Source organism: Protomyctophum parallelum (genome assembly GCF_964188405.1).
Source record: "Protomyctophum parallelum genome assembly, chromosome: 23".
In the NCBI taxonomy this organism is placed as follows: domain Eukaryota; kingdom Metazoa; phylum Chordata; class Actinopteri; order Myctophiformes; family Myctophidae; genus Protomyctophum; species Protomyctophum parallelum.
The window spans coordinates 1,617,782-1,623,781 of NC_139715.1; positions in this window are offsets into that span (position 1 = coordinate 1,617,782).

Genomic DNA, 6,000 nt, shown 5'->3' on the forward strand with positions numbered 1-6,000 from the left:
TTAACCTTTGCAAATGTTTGCACCATTTCTTAAAGTGCAAACAGAATGTGCAATTTGAACATTGCACATGCACATAATTTCCCCCAACGTTAAAGTGCCTTTAAAAACCAGGTACAAAACATGTGCAATTTTAACATGACAATTTCACATGAACCGTATTCCTCCCACCCCCCCCAGAAAAATACAATTTCACAGGCTATGCTCGGTCGAAGGTAGAACCATACTTCATAGCAGTAAGGAAGGTATTCTTAAATGACTCATAATCTTCCATATGGGTTGATGGAAGAGTTATGGTGTCAGTGCATGCACTAACAATTGGGAAACACACTGTGTGGCCTGGCATGTTCACAAGACAGTCGTGGTCAAATTGTACAGTAATTTGGAAATCCTCCCTCTCCGACACCAGCATATGTCTGTGATCTTGACCAGTCAGCCACTGCATCACCTTAGCCACAGATGGTGCCGCTTGTTCAGCCCCATCTTCAGCCCCATCTTCTGGTTGTGCATCTTAGAAAAGATAAGAGATCAGAATCAACGACTTCTGGTGACTGGTTTAAATACGTCATGGAGGAGCACATGTGAACGGAAACGGTATTATGTGGCTGACATCAATATCCAGATAATGAAATAGTGTTTATGCTACAAGATACACATTGCTTGCCATGTATCAGTTACTAGAGCCAGGTTAACATTTGTTCCAATCTGGAGATATATCTATATATGCATTATTAGTGTAGGATCTCCTAAGCTATATAAAAATGTTGTAAGTTTTACCTACCCTCAAGCTCATGCAAAAAGTCCTGGAAGTGATCCATGATCTTTGCCTCTTTCACATGGTTTGTGGAGCCTTTTGGACTCATTTCTGGGACCAGGTGTGATGCCAGGTAATGGGCGTCTACCTAAGAACAAAAAAAGTATTACAGTTGAATCAATGTGATCCAATATCACTCACACACTGGTACCGCCAGTGGCAATTTCAATACTGCTTGTGCAGAGGGTATATTTCTATCCCCGCTCCCTTTGATGTAAATATTACAATTTTTAAGTGTCATGAATGTACAATTACATTAAAAAAATGCACTGTTTTATATACCTGAAAACTCCACTGGGTATGACAAATGAGAATACCACTGCGAACTTCAGGAAAGGATATGGCAATAAAACTAACTAGAACATATCCACTTGAACATACCTTGTCATCTTCCCCAACAACGAAGAGACTGCGACATTCTACAGGCTTTTTCTGCATGACCTTGATGAGGTCGTACACCTCCAGCCCCTCCCGCAGCTGTTGCAGCATTGCAGTGCAATGAATGGTGATGTGCAAGACAATAGCCCTAGAAGGAAAATGATAACAAACAGCAAGTTTTATGTCAGCCATTTCAAAACGTAAACTGTACAATTAGCTACCGGTATATAACATTTGTTTGTAAAGACCCCTTCAAAGCAGTACATTACTACATAGCTAAAATACCATTGACCTATACATATGTAATAAATCAATAGTATAATATTTCTCTATACTAGTGAAGACATCAAAATGCAAAACAAACCTTATGATATTTTCTTTACGGTCCACGTCAATTCTACCAGTGTAGCCACAGTCAGCGATTCTTTCGGCGAATGGAGATAGGTCAGATGCATCCTCAATCTGAAATTATTTACAAGCAACAAGGATTAAGTTTACAACTTTTGAATTATGAGTCTACAGCATCATACATATTCACCCATCTCACAAAGTAATCAATAATTTACAGTTAATTCCTGTTAAGCGACCGACTTGCAAAACTAATTAAGTTAATGCTAGAACCAACCTTATTGATGAAGTCATTTAGTTAACCTACAGTCATATTAAGGTATGGCCTAAAACAGCTGTTCAAAACTTGGGGTCAGATTACTTTCTATGCAACTAAAGAAACATTTTACACATGAAGATGACCTGAAGCAGTTTACCAAACATACCTCTTTGATCAAGGGGTAATGCATAACCTCAGTTTTGTCCACAACGCCAGTGACGAGGTAATTGTAGCACCACTCCTGCAGGAACCGTGGTGCTGGTCCTCCTTGGGCAAGGCTCACTGCAAATATTTCACCTGCAGCTCTGGATGAAACACAAATAAATAGACATTTTTAAGTAGTGATCTAACATGACTGACAGCAAGAAGAATTTATCAACTTTCACACACACACCGTTTACAATGTACAAATTTAAAGCAGCAAATAAAGCTCATAGTAGGCAGGATTCAAATCTGTGTCCCCTGCATGTATACTAAAATGTATACCACTGAGCTAGTAGAGCAATCCGTTTGCTTAGGGGATGAATTAACTTTTGTCCATCAGGCAGTACCACCTGTCAAACTGTAGTCATGGACCGCAGATATGCACAAACTAAGCCTATAGTTATGCTAACTTTCAAGTGGTTAAGAGATAGAATGAAGAACATACTTGAACAGGTCATTGTTTGCGTCATTTGTAGAGTACTTGGGCATTTTTCCCTTCTCCCTTTCCCCTTCGAACAGCCGCTTCTCGATCGTAGCAATCATTGCTACAGTCAAAAACACACAAAACAGCATTAGTCTAGCTAAACAAACGCATTAGTCTAGCTAAAAAAAATGCAGTTATTCTATCCTAGGGGGAAGCATATTGTTCCAGATGTTTTCCAAATGGCATAGCAATTAAAATAATTAATTTAAACTTCTACAACATAATGTACCCTAATGCCACATGAATACAACTCACTGGACAGGAACTCCTTCTTGAGTGCTCCAGTATCGACCCCCTTTTCTCCCAGGAAGGACACTCTCAGTGAGTTCTGCGGGCCACCATTGCTCCGGCGGTTCCACAGTTTCAGACCCCTCTCAACCATGCCATCTCTGGACACAAGAATGTTGAAGGTCTTGGTCTTGTCTATCTGTGCCGCCAAAAACCGAATGACGTCCTCCTCGCTGTTAAGTTTAAAACCATTCAAATGAATAGAATGCACTGTCAATTACAAAAATATTGAAATGTTAATGTGCCAAATGCTTACCATGATATATCATCCAGATCAGAGCGCCGGATGTTCTCAAGGTCAACCTGGAGTGCGAGATCTTCCCGATCGGAGCATTCCAGGTCGGGGTCAAGCGGGCAAAAGGCAGTTTGCATGCTAAAGGAAAAACAAAAAGAGTAAATGACAGTTACCTGGGTACTGTTCCAACCAGACAAACCAGACATTTGAAAGTTGGTGAACTCTTTCTTCAACTAACAAAGTGAGCTGGGGTTAGATGGGTCGGGGTTAGATGTGTCAATCTAGTTTGTTTTGAAAGTTTGATTATGTCTTTTATACAGTGTGTGTATATATATATATATATATATATATATATATATATATATATTACCTTTCACCAGGGAACCTGTCACCGCAGAAGTTTGCATGCATTTCGATGTCGGCCACAGGATATTTCCTACGGCAAATTGGGCATTGCACGTCCTTTGCCTATGAGCAGGCACATGGAAAATACTGTTAAACATGCAGTTTGAAAGATGACTTCAGAAATGTAAAGGAGAGCTTTTTTTTAATGAGGGGGTATCCGCTATAGTGAATACAATTGCATTTTGTCCAATCTGTATGGTAGACTAGACTAGAGTATGTTAATATAACGTAGGATCTAAATATCTCAATAGAATAGCAGGAGGGCCAAATACAAACAAGACCATGTGTCTGGTTTGACTACAGTATGACACCATCCTGCGTCTACTTTTTTTTTTTTTTACAAATTCTGACCTAAAGGTCTAAATTAAAGAACAGCAAAGTTACAGAGCAGCCAAACAGTTTACATCATTACACAGAATATGCATTACATCATTACACATAAGCCACAAAGACCAACTTTGTAAAAACAAAGTTTTAAATTGCATGTTATGTTTGACTATTCTTTGGTCTTTTACTCTCCATTTAAAATGCTCTCCACAATGAAGTTGTGACGCCAATCTACAATGAACTATGCAGTCGGTGTTTCAGCCAACTACCAGTTGTTCATGGGAGGGAGTAGACAACTCTGCGTGTACTCTGATAAACAGGTTTAACCCCTGCGCCACCCAGATGCCCATTCTATAGTTCATTTTTTACCCAGTTGCTGTACCTGCTCGAAGCAATCTGGTTCTTCATGCGACTCTTCCTCGGCAGCAGTGTCTCCATCTGGTCTGGCCGTGTCCAGCAACACCACATCTCCATCCTGAGCAGAGGAGTAAAACATGTTAAGTGTACATATCCTGAGGTTGGGGGTGGAGTTCATCAGAAAAGGACAATCTTATGTTACAACTGGAAGGTGAACTGTCACAGCTTTGATCTCACATGCCTAAGAGGTAAAGTAGGAAAAAAAATTACCTCACTTTCTGAGCTAGATGTGTTTCCGCACTGATCGATGTGCAGTGCCAACATTTGTAGGGGCATTAAGGTCATGCAATGTTTGCATGCCACTTTTGGCATCTGTGCGAACTCTGGAGCATCAGCTGGCAGTGGAGTTAGGTCCAGTTCATCTTGGAGGGGCACGATGTAGAGTGTTTGTTTTCCTCCTCCCGATATGCTTCGGAGGGCAGTCCCAGTGTAGCCCAATTCTCCCAGGATTTGGAACATTTTTCTCCTACCATTTCCACCTTTAAAAGCATGTAGCACAATTACATTACGCATAACCCTAAAGCATAGTGCATTTAAATGTTTCTCTATCGGATTGGAATATGTCTAGTGATAACTTAAGGTGCACCTGCTGCTTTGTAGAGCACCCATCTGTCTTGAAGGTCCATCAGCTTCGGAAATGTTGCTCCCAATAAACTGGATAACTGATAAGGGAGAAAAAAAAGTCAACCGCTTGGATATAAACAGTATAGCTTTATTGCCACACAAATACTCTGTACACTTGGGAACAAAATATGCATTTAAAATTAAACATTGCACCTCTGCATGACTGAAGTCATTCGTAATGGCCAATGTCCTCTTTCCCAGGCCTGCCTGGATGAGTTCAAGCTCATCACTGTGAGACGGGGTAATGTCAAGTTTCGAGGCCAGCAACATGAAGGTGACCTCGAACGGCTTCCACATTTTTGACATCTTGGCTAGAATGGGGCTTCGGGTGGGGTGAGCCTTGTTCTTCGCAAACCTCTTCAGGAAGTTTCCAGGGCTGGCTCTATATGATTAGAACAATGTTAATGTCACACATTGAATAACATCCGTTATCAAGCCTGAAAATTATTTAAACGATGCAAATAGCCTGAGGAAATTTCCAAAGATAAACATTGAGATGACATTTTTGAGCGGTGCTAGCCGCTCCAATATGTGACTTTGTGTGCATGTCTATGCGTTTTTTCATTATATCAAATACTGATACCATCATCAGCACCGCTCACGTCACACGGGTATGATTTTTATTGCTGGACATGTTTTATTTGGTCCAGAATTCCTTCATTGTTAAATAATAATAATAATAATGAATTGCATTTTTATGGCGCTTTTCTATGCACTATGTGCCTACTCAAAGCGCTTACAATGGTTCATTCATTCATACATTGGGAGGTGAAGCGGCGAACAGTCGACGCCAGCGTCCTCACTTCCGTTAAAGAAGGTATAGAAATGACTGACTATTGCATATTCCTTATTTGTACATGGGAAAAAGATGTACATGAAGACTACAGTTTTGTTTTACCTGTGCATCTCAGTAGTGACTGTAGGCCTCTGGAGCATGGACATGAGGTGCTGAACTGTGGCTGATCGCTCATCATGCTGGAATGACAGTTGAGGAGTGACGGTTAATTAAAATAGTGTTAATATGAGAGCACGGAACATAAGACCCACTAACAATTGATTCCAGCCACACACAAGTTTATATTTTGTCTGTTGTCTCACAATGACCACATGGTGAGCAAATGTATATGAATGAGCAAATTATCCTTACCTGGGCTGGTGGTCTGGCTGGTTTAGCATTCTGCAAGGGAGACAATGAGAAGTTAACGTCATGGACCCCTGGT